Consider the following 15,236-nt stretch of genomic DNA (forward strand, 5'->3'; position numbering starts at 1 on the left):
TGTTTTTAAAACAAGTCGACCATTGACCATGACTAATATTATTATTATTATGTAACTTGTCACTAGCTGACACTTGCACTGACCTGATTGTTCTCCATGCCTCAGCACTACGAGCCCCACACATCATCCTCGCTACACAGTCACGTCTTTCATCCAAAGCTTTTTTTCCTTTTTAATGTTTTCTTTTTACTTCTCTATATAGTGCCTTATATTATCTTCACTGAAAATGGCAATAAAATAAAAGCAATCCATCTGCAGGCCACAAGTGGCCCATCGGGACCATCCGACCGCCGTGTCATCCTCAGCTGAGGATGCGGATAGGAGGGGCTTGTGGTCAGCACACCGCTCTCCCGGTCGTTATCAGGGTTTTCTGTGACCTGAGCCGCTACTATTCGGTAGAGTAGCTCCTCAATTGGCATCACGAGGCTGGATGCACCCCGAAAAATGGCAACAGTACATGGCGGCCCGGATGGTCACCCATCCAAGTGCCGGCCACGCCCGACAGCGCTTAACTTCGGTGATCTGACGGGAACCGATGTACCCACTGCGGCAAGGCCGTTGCCGAAATTAAATAAATACAAGATAAAAATGGAAAATGAAACAAACTGCGACAAGGATGTAGAAATGAAGCGCTTAAGTGAAGTTTAGGAGAGGTGAAGTACCAATCTAAAAATGGAAAATCTATGATGCAAAGTAACAGTATTACGAACAGTATAGTTGCTACTCACCGTGTCATGGAGATGCTCAATCACAGATAGGCACAAGGAAATAGCGTCAGAAAATGAGCTTTTGGCCAACAATCCTTCGTCGGAAATAGACGCAAAACACGCACAGATTCACACAAACGCAACCCACATACACATGATCACAGTATCTGGCTGCTGAGATCACACTGCGACCATCAGCACGCTATGGTGGTGGTAACGATGGGGCTCTGGCAGGGAAGGAGAGGGATAGCACGGTAGGAGTGGGGGACGGTAAAGTATTGTTTGTGATCGTACATGGACGAGGTGGAGAGAGGGTTTCATCATTTATTATTAAATGGAAACTGTGTGCCACGTTTCTGTTGATTTGCAGCACATGGAACAGATTCAGCTCTCCCCTTGTTTGCCAACTGAAGGACCTGGGAATGTAGCTAATAGCTGTAACCTTCACTCGGTACGTGCTCAGCAAATGTGGAATCAGTTTTATCCCTTATCTACGTTCATTTTTATCCAAACTAGTTGCTATGTTTCAACCTGACTGACAAAATAGGGCATATTGCAGTCGAGATAACAAATTTTAAATGCCCCACTGTTATGTATCAACTGGGTCTGAACTTTGCAGTTGAAAAAATAGTTGGCCGAAGTGATTCTGCAGTATTATGAAATTTTATTGTTGCAGGATTTCAGACTTTTTGCTACCTTCTCTGATATTTGTTCTAAGTAAGGGATAGTACACTATTCATGGAATTGGAATGAGGAGCAAAGAGAAAACCGGAAGAGGGGAATAATTTTTAGTTGTGTTTCTTACGTAAGATGTAGTCAATCAAAACGAGTTATAGACATTGCTGGAGGAAATATGGTACCTAACTCTCCATGGGAATCGTCGCTAGACTTTAAAACAGGTACGAGACAGTTCACTCTCAAGTGGGAAACTGCTTGTTTGTGTGCTGCTGAGTTTGAGAGCAAGAAGGTATTCCTGAGCCGGTCGTTGTTAAATTGCTGTCCATTCTGAACAATATGTTTGTGTTTTGATGCGAATATAAAGATTTAGGAGGTTTGTGGATTTACTATCTACCTCCATTGTGAACTGAGCCTTGTGGTACGGCCTGCACCAGTAATCAAACAGTAGATCATCTACACGTCTGACCAAATATTTAATATATGGACTCTGAGCTCGTTTACTACAGCAATTTTTTCCAAGTGGTCTGTGATAATTTTTGCCAGAAATGGAGCCAGAGGGAAACATACAGTTTAGCTGTTTAACTGCTTATACAGAGTTTTTCTAAGCGTGTCCGAGCGGTTAGTCTCAGTTCATTCACCTACAAAAGCAAAATAACTGAAGATGCTTCTACACAACATACCCGTTACACCACCGCAACAACAAAGCCAAAATCGCTTTTCAAGCGCGTCACAGTGGGCTTTCTGCCTTGACATAATTCGTAAAGATAACAACATATCGCAATACTATATGGAAGGGTAACATTCGTGTGCTTGTGGGCGCTGGAAAGGGCATATGTTGGTTTCAGCTCATACCTACTACAGGTTGCGAAAGTAGTCCCTTGTAATTGCTGAGGCTTTCATAGCCACTTGTTGAAATATTGTCTGTTGGCTTTCGTTTCAGAATCTTCGGCTGAGATAAGCTTGATGATTTTTCTGACGTTTCGCAGCACAAGTGGCTTGCGTCGTCAGACATTAACCTTCATTTGCTGGTGGCGGGCTAGAGTCAATTCCGCGACCGGAGAGTATGTTACTTGTTTATAACGCTCACCTCTCATGGTTGTTCTCTGGTTGTTTACCGCTGTCATATACAGTGGCCGTTCGCTGCAGCATGTGAGTCCAGGATTAGTTTATCTCGAGGTTTTCTTCTTTCTCGTTAAAACTATTGTCATATTTATGAATTGCTACAGCTTCCCTGAACAAACGGGCGTGATCCGTCCTCGATGATGCTGATTTCTCAATATCCATGGCTGCCGTGAATTTTGTGCAAAATGTTGGACCTCTCGCATACTGCGCAACTGCTTTGAATGTACTTCAGTCTACGAATCACGAACTTTTCATAATGTAAAGAGGCGCGTTACGCTACAGAAGCCACACTTCCTCTTTGTTGCGAAAATATGACAATTATTCATTTTCATCTACATGGATACTGTGCAAATCACACTTAAGTGCCTATCAGAGGTTTCATCGAACCACCTTCACAATAATTCTCTATTAATCCACTCTCGAACGGCTCGCGAAAGAAAACGAACACCTACATCTTTCCGTGCGAGGTCTGATTTCCCTCAGTTTCTTATGATGATCGTGTCTCCCTATGTAGGTCGGGGTCAACAAAATATTTGCACATTGCTGATTAGAATTTCGTGTGATGATTCCGCAGCAACGAAATGGTATCCATTCCAAATCCTGTAGCATGTCCGTGACACTCTCTCCTCTATTTCGCTATAACACAAAACCTGTTGCTCTTCTTTGAACTTTGTCGGTGTACTTCGTTAATCTTATCAGGCAAGAATCCTAGACACTCAGCAGTACTCCCATAGAGGACAGACAAGGGTAGCGTAAGCAGTCTGTTTAATAGATCTGTTAGATCTTCTAAATGTTAACCGCCGGTGATGCTGACTACCAGAAAAACCGGAATTTGGTTTTCTTCCCTCACAATGTGTTCTCTACCATTTAAATTGTTCCTAATTCTAATTAATAGGTATTTAGTTGAATTTTCGACCTTTTGATTAGACTGATTTATCGTGCAAACGAAGTTTAACGGGTTCTTTTTAGCACGACCTCACGCTTTTCATTATTTAGCGTTAATTGCCAATTTTTGTACGATTCAGATATCTCTTTTAAATCACTTTGCAATTTGTTTTGGTCTTCTCATGAGTTTACTAGACGATAAACGACAGCAGTATCTGAAAACAACGTAAGGCAGCTGCTCAGATTGTCTCTTAATTCGTTTATGTAGATAAGGAACAGCGGAGGGCGTATAAAACTACCTTGGGAAACGCCAGAAGTCACTTCTGTTTACGAACTATTGACGTCTCGAAGAGTAAACCATTAATCAAGTCACATGAGATATTACATTTGAACATGTGGAAATAACGGAATCAATTTGAAATCCATTGTCAATAGAACTCAACAGTTTGTGTAAATATCTAGTTGCGTTTCACAAGAACGATGTTTTCTAATTCCGTGTTGGCTGTGTGTCAATAGATCGTTCCCTTTGAGGTAATTCATAATATTCGAATACTCTATATATTCCAATATCCTGCTATCAGAGGTTAATGATATGAGCCTGCAATTTAGTGGATTGCTCCTACTACCTTTCTTGAATATTTGTGTGACCTATGAAACTTTCCAGTCTTTGATCACGGATCTTCCGTCGAGCGATCGGTTGTATACGATTGTTAAATATGGAGCTATTGCATCAGCATACTCTGAAAGGAACCTAACCGGTATACAGTCTGGACCAGAAGACTTGCTTTCATTAAGTGATTTAAGTTGCTTCCCTACTCCAAGGATATCTACTTCTAAGTTACTCTTGATTAGAAGTCTGGAATATTTACTTAGTCTTCATTGGTGAAGGACTTTAGAAAGGCTGAGTTTAGTAACTCTGCCTTCGCAGCACTGTCGTCGATAGTATTTCCATAGCTATAGTACAGAGAAGGCAATGACCGCGTCTTGCCGCTAGCGTACTTTACATACGACCAGAATCTCTTTGAATTTTCTGTCAGGTTTCGAGATAAAGTTTCGTTGTGGAGACTATTATAAGCATCTCGCATTAATGTCCGTGCTAAATTTCCAGCTTCTGTAAAAGATCGCCAATCTTGGGGATTTTGCGTTCGTTTAAATTTGGTACGCTGTTTTCGTTGTTTCTGCAACAGTGTTCTGACCTGTTCATCTTTATCTTTCATTCTTTTCATTTTTAACTGTCTTCAAAAAAGGTGAGGCAACGCCCTTGCCGTAGTGGATACACCAGTTCTCGTCAGATCACTGAAGTTAAGCGCTGTCTGGCGTGGCCGGCACTTGGACGAGTGACCATCCGAGTCACCATGTGTTGCTGCCATTTTTCGGGGTGCACTGGTCTGGTACTGGCTGCAGATTTTTCTACCAGAACTGTGAGTGATTTCTGCCGTAACTGTGTGTTCACTTCTTGTTTCTTTTCTTACTTGTTTATATATGTGTTGCCAAGTAACTATTACCAAACTAAGGATTGCTCATTTTATTCTTTCTCTGTACATCTCTCTCTGTACGCCTCTCTCTCTGTACCCCTTCTCCCTCTCTGTATCTCCCTCTCTCTCTCTGTATCTCTGTCTCTCTCTGTGTATCACTCTCTGTCACTCTAGCTCTCTGATCCCTGTCTCTCTTTCTGTCTCTCGCTCTCTCTCTTTCTCTCTGTCTGTTGTCCCTCTTTCTCTCTGTGACTGCTTCTCTGTTTATGTATCTCTGTCTCTTCTGAATCTTCAGCTCTCTGTCTGTAGCTCTGTCTCTCTTTATGTATGTCTTTCTTTCTCTCTGTGCTTGTGTCTATTTCTCACCCCCCCCCCCTCTCTCCACTCGGCGCGCGCGCGCGCTCGCGCGCGCGCGCGCGTGTGTGTGTGTGTGTGTGTGTGTGTGTGCGTATCTCGAAAACATCGGATCATAAATAGCTATAATTCGAATTTATTTGTCTGGGGTGGGGGTGCGACGCACATCCAACGATACCAAAATCTTCAAAGGAGGTCTCCGCTTTTTATTATGGATTATGATTCTACGACAAAATCTAATTACTTTTTGTGTGAAGCATTTTCTTCTTTTCGCGACAGGCGGAGCAATAGAAATGGGTACGCAATCGTTATTTACGACCTGTTACTTGAATATACAATGGCACATGGGACCCCATCTCGATGCTGCGAGGGTAGGACAAGCCATTATTTGGTAACTTCTTATTGGAAACCCCATTCACAACATTGTATTCCTTCGACATGTTGAACAGAATATTACTCGACGCGCCACCATGGCCGTGTATGAACTACGACGTATCACACACAGGCAGTCACTGCGACCGGAGCTCACGTATCGTGCAGACGTGAACAGACAGCGGCTTAAACAGTAGAATACTTCCCCAGTGTTTACTGCCTGCACACCTACCTATCATTTGGAGAATAGGCGTGCAAGTGGACGATGAATGTTGCAACCACAGAAGAAAAATACTAAAATGATACTGATTTGTAGAGAATGTAGGAGAAATGTTGAGGTTGCTGTTGCCTTGTATGCTTAGCGTTCCCCAGAGAAAGTTCTCTCTCTTTTACAGTATTGTGAAAGCCTTTATGTCTGACGGCAGCGTACAGACCAGTAAAAGGAATCGAAGCGTATGTGTTACAGGAGAAGCTAGTGAAATAGCTGTACTATCGATAATGCACCACAACCCACGGATAAGCGACGGTAATTACACCGTGAATCCAGTATGTCTGCTGGTAGTATTGTCACAACAACCATACCACGTGCACTGCATCAAGTGCTTCATGGCACCCATATCCATAACCGGGTAGGGTTTTATGAATGGGAACGTCAACAAATGCAAACGATCCCCACGTACCTTGCATGACTGCTATTTCCCGATGAGTCTACATTCACAAACTATGGTAGTGTTAACTGTCATAATATGCATTACTGAAGTGTAGACAATCCCCCCCGGGTTACGGTAAGTTGACTATATCTGTCCTTGATCGGTTAACGTACGGTATGGCATCATTGAGAACAAACTCACTGGTCCATATTTTACCGACGGCACGTTGAATGGAGGGAAATATCGAACTTTTCCGAACAGGAACTACCGATACTACTGCAGGATGTTGCCCTGGACGTTAGACAACGTATTTGGTTTCAGCATGACGGTTGCCCAGCGCATTACGCAACTGAATCGCGGATGTATTAGACCGAGTTTACATTAGTCGGTGGATCGGCAGAGGTGGCCCTATTAATCGGCCCGCTAGGTCACCGAATTTGACATCGCCGGGTTTCTTTGAGTGGAGATATTTAAAAGGTAAGGAGTACCAGCAAGTGCCAGAAGGCCGTAAAGACATGATCGACCGCATCAGAATCGCCTGTGCTATGTATGGTCATTTGAGATATGGTTCTGTCCTATGAATGGTCATTTGAAAACGGGACACTAAGAGTACTGAAGTTGGTGTTACCACGTTTGAGCACCTACTCTAATTAAGAAAGTAGAGCGGCGTTCGCCTCGAGCCACGGCCAAAGTCGTGCGTTGAGTAGTCCTCTGTTCGGTATATCGGCGAAATACAACGTTGCGGATGGGGTTTCTAATTGGAAGTTATGAAGTATTGGCCTGTCCAACCTTCGCTGCATGGGCGTAGAGTACTACGCGCCACTGGAAATTCAAAGGCCATTGAGTAGCATGTCGTAAATTATGATTGTGTACCCATTTGCATTCCTCTGATTGAAGAGCCTTCTGTGGCGAAACGAACAAAATGCTTCAGGGAAAACGTGTGTAGACTTTTCCGTAGAATCGCAATCTTTAATGAAAAACGGGGGTTCCCACCGAAAGTTTCAGTTTTCCCTCCGCCAGCCACGCATGGGGTGGCGTTGTGAGTCGATATGGTATCATGGGATTTGAGAAAAACAAATTAGAGCTTTAGCTTTTTTTGAGGCGATGTGTAGTTTTCGTGATCTCTGTCTGTTCGATTGTCTTTCTCTGTGTCTCTTTATATGTGTGTGGATGTCTAAATGCATGCAATAGCATTTATTTTGGGAGGGTGATATTTTAGCTATTCAGAGAAGCAGTTACAGAAATTTTACTGTGTTTGTAATAGCTATCAGAGAGTTGGCAATAAGTTCTATGCTTTCGGATTACTGGAATTTTTGGTTTAGAGGCTATTTGGAGGTGGCGATAAAGAGTGAGGAGAAAGAGTTGGTGGTATTATTATTGTCATCATCTGCTGAAGTGTTATTGTATTATTTTATCTGTTAATGTAAATCCTGAGTTTTTTTCGTGTACACATGGACGTTCAAAACGGTTTTCTTGTAAGCTTTGATTTTCTGTACGTGATAATTTTCTTAAATATTTGGAAGGATACAACAGTAACGTAGGGTACAGTAGTAACATAAACACAAACAACAAAATTTAAAAAAATAGCAGTCAACGTAATGCGACAAACAACAACACAACATTACACAAAATATCGTGATGTGAAATTTGTCGATGTCGTATAAGCGAAGTGGCAGTCCGACTCGTAACCTATGACCACGTGAAAGGAAATGTAGATTTCAGATCTAAAAACGTACAACTGTAAGCAGTAAATGAATAACGTAACAATTATGATGTGAATTTTTATCTAATCTATAAGTAACGCATATAAAAACAAAACTGTATTGTTGCAAAGTAAATACACTGAAAACGTCTTAATGTAAAAGGCGAAGCGTGTCTGGAACGTAGAAAATAGAGACGGCAGAAAGAAAAAGGTGATTTAATTTACGAAACAAATATTTGGGTACTTGGTGCAAATAATGGCCATCAAACGTTCTTGTTACACTTTTGACGTTTGTGCGCGAATAGCTACTCAGTGGCTTACTAATTTCAAAGATTCTGAAAGAGTCTGATTTATGGTTCGTTCAGGATTGTCTCAAGCCAGATGGTACAGACTACCATTGGTCCCGTACAAACAAAAGACCACATTTTAATATTCCACACGTGCGTCTGCGAAACACAGTCGTTTTGCGGGCTGCCTACTCTCCGCATTGTAGGCAACACCATAGGATTCGTGTCCGAAGATGTATTGAACGCTGCGGTTATAAGTATTTTGGCATGTTTCAACTAAAATAGAAGATTTTCAGCTATTCCATTTATGTCTTTGTGGGGTACGATGGCTTGATCTTTGCACAAATATTGGTTGGAACGATTTGAAACATCGATGATTTTGAGAACAGTTGGAACTCTGAAAAATAGTAGTAGGAACTGCACGTCACTTAATATTACTTGAACATCAATCTTCTAAAATATTTTTTATGCCTGACAAATTTAATGTCAACGCAGAAGCTAAATTATCAGTAAAAACTTATATTACTTCTACAGGTATGAAATTTTTTTGTATGCTCAAAGAACATCTGCAAATACCTTTGTTACTCGTTTGAAAGTATCCTCATCAAAGGATCTCTCAAGATTAAACTGGTTATTTCTCTCGTCGGATATTGCGTCCTTTGTAATTCGGAGAGTACAGTTTCGCATCATGGTCAACAGGCATACATTTCATTCAGCAGCTTTAGTTATTAATATTTTATCTACTAAAGTGAGTCAACGAAAATATTCTCAAAGCTCTCATTTGAAAGAGGCTTATATATTAAAAACAACAATACTTTCTTCCATTTATTGCTTCTCAGCGTATCAGGATTTATATAGTTTTATGAACTACGCTTCGTTGCTTGTCATTTAGTTTTTCAAACGTTACCATTTTAATTTGCCTGATTTCTTGCAAATGATTTTTTTGTTCATACAGTCAGGAAGCCGAGACCTTATAACTATAAACAGTAATATTTCAAAGCTAACAAAAGGCATGAAATAAAAAAGTTGAAAAAATTAGAAATCTTTCCAAAAGGCTGAAAAGAAAAAAAGCAGCAGGCAATAGTTACTCTCCAAAAATAGAAGAAACTATTTTTCATACAATTATTTTATTCATAGAAAGGCAGCTGGCGCCAAAGTTAAAAAAATAAAGTTGATGGGTACCATGAGTAACTGAACACTGCATTAAGTTCTTACATTGTCCATCTTAAGGGCCGGAGCTAGCAGTTGGGAAATTAATCGTTATAATTATACTAGGCATACAACTGCTAGTGCGAGGAGACTTAAGCTCCCATTCTCTTGCAATCTGTGTTAACCCTACAGAAACATGCACCTAAAAAGCACACCTCGGCAAAAAGCAAGAAACAAGTAAAGTTATTCAGGCACGAAGTCCTCGTCTTACTTTATAATCGGCAATACCAGATCCTCTGCTCCTCCTACCAATGTTACCGCTCATCCACTAGACTGTTCCTTTCCTATAGCGATAAACACCAGTCGCATGAACTCCAAGTCCCATCTGCTAGCTCTCCCTGCACTGGCTAGTTGAGTAAACATATAAACAGCAGTAACAGAGAATAGAGTCTTCCACAATTTCATAGCATTTTCGTGGTGGTAAGTTCCTATGGGACCAAACTGCTGATGTCATCGGTCCCTAGGCTTACACACATCTTAATCTAACTTCAGCTAACTGACGCTAAAGGCAACACATACACCCATGCCCGAGGGAGGACTCGAACCTCCAACGGGGAGAGCCGCGCGAACCGTGGGAAGGCTCCCTAGACCGCGCGGCTACCCGCGCGGCTTCATAGCATTCCAAAGATGTTAAAAGGGTCATGGAAAACCAACGTACCAGTGATTATCTATGCAAAACTGTACTGACGGTAACATTAAAAGAGATCCAAAAAATCGTTGAAGATAGCAATATTAGGTTCAACAAAGATTATTCTAAAACCAATCCTATCTCTAGTTATGTAAGGCGAAAACAGGTGACCAGAAATCTAGAGGAGGACAATAGCGTTTCAAAATGCACTTAGTACGGTTCTTAATCATATGTGTTTCCTGTATACAGAAGAGAAAATGTCATAATAGGAGACCCATGGCACATAAATTAAGACCATAATTACAAGTACACAAAGAACATAACCCTGTCACATCGACTGTTAATGCAAGAGGAAGTCCTGCTTGCAAACTGAAGAATTTACTAAACCTCTTCCTTAGAGGCAATTATGTGTATGGTAACAGCTACTCTGTAAGTATTAGTGTGGCACGAATTAACGGAATTAAAGTTAAGCCGATCTCTGTATTCTCCTCCATCTAGTGTCCCTGGAAGTTAAAAACTTATAAGCTAACGTCACTGTAGATGAAACGATCGAATTATTAAGGATAATTTTCTATTGCATAAGAAGCTCCCATGGCAGGAAATGTTTGAGTTTATAAAGCTGCTGTGACTTGTCTCTGGTTTTAACTATTTATCGCTTAACAACAAATTTTCCGTCCAGGGAAAATAGGCTAGCTATGGGATCAAGCGTTTTGGGAATATCGGTGGGTGTTCTTTACTGGCAATCTGGAAGAGAATGTCTTAAATTCTGATGACCATTTAATGAAATATTATAAACGCTATGTCGATGGCACATTGTTGCTCGTAGATGGAATTAAGAACATTCATGTAACAGTAGATAAATTTAATACGACAAATCTTATGTCCTCAAGATTTTCAGAAAACCAACAGTAGCAGATGTTATGACTCCTAACATGCCTTGCCACAAGCAAAGTACCAGAGTTTTGAGGCGAAATGAACAGAGCCAGTAATGTACCCATTGGAGAACTAGATAGGTTAAATGAAATAAACATTATTAATCCAAAAGCATAACATGAACTGAAACGGCTACGGAATTGAACCGTATGACGAACTCAGCACGTAAATTCACGCTTCACTTTATGACTGTATGGAAGTCTATTTTTTAAGTATGTAGCTTATTGTAAAGCATAGTACAGGTCATGCGTTTGACGTGGAAGCCGATCAAAGTAAAGAACCATCACGGCGAAGACAGTAGTTCATGGGGATGGTGAAGAGGGTTTACAGATGTTTACTGTCTCATTTTCACGACTGTATCACCTACAGACGGATTAAGAAATACCTCCATTCTTTCCTAGTAATCCTTGTCAGCCTTTACAAAGTGATCCTCTAGACAGTCACCGTTCACAGTTCTGGAAAACTTTGTCAGTAGTTCTTTTCCTTAAAGCCTACAAACCTGCCAGCGACGACACTTCCCAACAACGAATCAGCGTCACCGCAGTGTTATCCAAAGTCTACGAGCTGATCCTCTTCCTATGCATACAGGAATACCTAGCCGCCCGGGGTAGCCGCGCGATCGTAGGCGCCTTGTCATGGTCGGCGCGGCCTCCCTCGTCGGAGGTTCGAGTCTTCCCTCGGGCAAGGGTGTGTGTGTCGTCCTTAGCGTAAGTTAGTTTAAGTTAGATTAAGTAGTGCATAAGCTTAGGGACCAGTGACCTGAGACAGTTGTGTCCCATAAGACCTTAGCACAAATTTCCAAAAAACTTTTCCAGGAAAAGCTAAGTTAGCAACTACCAACCTACACATTGCTATTAAGCAGTTGGCTTCCGCCCCAGCTTCTCATCTGAGACAGAATCGTGCACCTCTTCCATGTCCTATTTTATCACCTCTGTACGAAAAATAAGCTTTTTTGTGTTCCTTTGTAGCTTTCCCCAATTTATAGTTTGTTATGCAAATGAATGTGATTGAATGAGCCGAATCGAGTCATGAAATTGAGAAAATCAGTTTTAAATAAATAGTTTACTCCTCTTTCTTCTTAGAAAAATTTTGAATGATTGTTTCAGAGTAGAGCAAATGGAGAACAACAAATACGACGAAAAGCACCACGAAATTATCAGTAACCCAAAGAAAATGAATGAAATTGTTTCTAAGTCCGGTCGTTGGTTGAACCGGACAAATTCTGTGTATTAACCAGTTGGTTATCAATTAGTGTTGTGCAACCTATTTGGACAGGCTTACACTTACAACATAGTTCACACAGGAAACCTACAGGAACACTGTACGAAATAAGAAACAGAAGTTTTTAGGAAAGTTCTAAATTACTAAATGAAATCGATGTAATAATTTGAAAGAAGGAATTCAAATAATATTGGCAGAAGCAGTTAAATGAAGAGCTGTCTGTATTATAATCAAAACTGCGTTACGTCGCAATAATGTTGACCTTCGTAGGCAGAACTCCTCGCCGCGCGGGATTAGCCGAGCGGTCTGGGCGCTGCAGACATGGACTGTGTGGCTGGTCCCGGTGGAAGTTCGAGTCCTTAGGACAATTTAGGTAAAGTAGTGTGTAAGCTTTGGGCCTGGTGACCTTAGCAGTTAAGTCACATAAAATTTCACACACACAAAAGTCCTCAACTTCAGAGACTGAGACTATAGAATTACACTGTTTTAAAAAATTTGAAACTCTTTGAATGAAATAATAGTATCCAGTGCACCTACAACGCTGAAGTGCGAACCAACAAGCGACCAAAAGAAAATACTTTCACAAAATGTCGCTGTCGCTGTGTCTCGTAAAATATGACTTGATCTCACACTGACCAACTTATCACTGCGTTCGAGTTGCACACACCCACTCTACAAGGTGTTACACAAAGGTACGGCCAAACTTTCAGGAAACATTCCTTACACACAAATAAAGATGAGATGTTATGTGGACATGTGTCCGGAAATGCTTAATTTCCATGTTAGAGCTCATTTTAGTTTCTTCCACCTAAGCTCAATGGACCACGTTATCATGATTTCATACGGGATACTCTGCCTGTGCTGCTGGAATATGTGCCTTTACAAATACGACACAACATGTAGTTCATGCATGATGGAGCTCCTGCACATTTCAGTCGAAGTGTTCGTGCGCTTCTCAACAACAGATTCGGTGACCGATGGATTGGTAGAGGCGGACCAATTCCATGGCCTCCACGCTCTCCTGACCTCAACCCTCTTGATTTTCATTTATGTGGGCATTTGAAAGCTCTTGTCTATCCAATCCCGGTACCAAATGTAGAGACTCTTTGCGCTCATATTGTGGACGGCTGTGATACAATACGCCATTCTCCAGGGCTGCATCAGCGCGTCAGGGATTCCACGCGACGGAAGGTGGATGCATGTATCCTCGCTAACGGAGGATATTTTGAACATTTCCTGTAACAAAGTGTTTGAAGTGACGCTGGTACGTTCTGTTGCTGAGTGTTTCCATTCCATGATTAATATAATTTGAAGAGAAGCAATAAAATTAGCTCTAACATGGAAAGTAAGCGTTTCCGGACACATGTCCACATAACATATTTTCTTTTTGTGTGTGTGAGGAATGACTCCTGAAAGTTTGGCCGTACCTTTTTGTAACACCCTGTATATCGTGGCTAACGCTGGGGTGACGAGTACGGACATTCTGACAAAACAACTAGAGGTTTCGTTCCTGAAATTGAACAACACTTCACCCGTATTTGGAAGGACGGTGGTTCCAATCCTTGACTAGCCATATCAGTTTGGATTATCGGTAATTTCGCTAAATATCTTAAAGCGGCTGGTGGAACTGTTTCTTTGTAAGGTACTGCTGACTGCCTCGCCCGAAACGAGCTTGTACATCATTTCTAATGACCGTTATACAACAATCTCCCTTAGCATGTACTGTGAATGTAGTATCACGTATCTGTACCATCCCGCAGGCCTCACAGTTGGCAACGGAATTGCAAGTTTCTGCCTCATGGGACCTGGCGGACTCTATGATGCACGACAGCCGATTCCCGCCTGAAGCGATTGGAGTATGAACGTCCTCTGCCTCTGCGGCATAGGACGGGAGGTGGCAGCCACTTTCCCTACTACCCTCTACACTACGATACAGTCGCCCATGCTTAGTTCAAGGAATCTCATCCTTCTTGCTGCAGTATTTGTAATGAGTTTTCCTACCCTTGTAGAAATACAAGTTAAGTAAATCCCCTTTTTGTTGTGTTAACTTGTTCGATAATCGTTTCTGCTCCTGTCCAGTTTTCCTAAGACTTCAGTTACCTTAGCACCCAGAAACCCACCTCTCCTTACCTTTGTGTACAAGGTCATACAACGCTGAGTAATGAGTAAGCCCTAGATGTGACATCGATCGTAGGATACTAAAGCCCGTACAGGGTCGGTTCGAGAACTTTTGTGGCAGACGTCTACACTATTATTCACCTTGTATACAAATTTTGTATACTATCTACAAATTTCTCAGCTTTGCTGTCCAAGCGGAGGTTAGTGTCGCTTGGGCCCTAAACCGGCCTATACAGTGCGCTTGCCACTGTACAGTTCTGCAAGACATGATTTCCTGACACGACACGCAGAAATCGGCGGGGATCTTACAGCAGACAGTTTGGTTTAAAGAACGTGACGTCTGTGAAAATATCTCTGTGACCGTTGTCTGCGCTGTTTATTACCATCAATAAAGTGACCTTGAATCCACAAAGAACCCAATGATATGAACAAAACACAATGATCTGGCCAAAAGCCGAGAAGCGATCCTACTTGGCGTTGTAAATCTCTGGGCTGTTCTAGGTCAGAGTGTGTTTCTCGGTGACTCGGTGGCTCGAGTGCGTGACTGCACAGCACAGGGCTACAGTGACGTATGGCCCGCGGTGGGTTACGCGCTGTGCCCGCCTGCCGTCCCCAACGCATCTCATACATGATCGATGGGACTCAACCTGACGTAACGGGCATGCCAGTCCATTCGCCGAACATCCTCTTCCAAGAGCTCCTCCGCCTCCGTTATTCGATGTAGGCGCGCATTAGTGTTTATAAAAATGAAGTCGTGGCTGAATGCACACCAGAAAAAAACGTATTTGGGGAAGGAGAACAGTGTCTCAATAATTTTCACCGAAGGGTGTAGCTTGATGAAAGATTTGGACGTCAGTACGCCTATGCAACATTATGCCTCCCCACGCCATAACAC

At 41.9% G+C, this 15,236-nt stretch overlaps 1 pseudogene; it reads right to left on the reverse strand.

Moving 5' to 3' along the window:
- Positions 1-445: 445 nt before the first annotated feature.
- LOC126285471 (5S ribosomal RNA) lies at positions 446-563 on the reverse strand (annotated as a pseudogene).
- Positions 564-15,236: the final 14,673 nt, after the last annotated feature.

Source organism: Schistocerca gregaria, chromosome 8 (assembly GCF_023897955.1).
Source record: "Schistocerca gregaria isolate iqSchGreg1 chromosome 8, iqSchGreg1.2, whole genome shotgun sequence".
Lineage (NCBI taxonomy): Eukaryota > Metazoa > Arthropoda > Insecta > Orthoptera > Acrididae > Schistocerca > Schistocerca gregaria.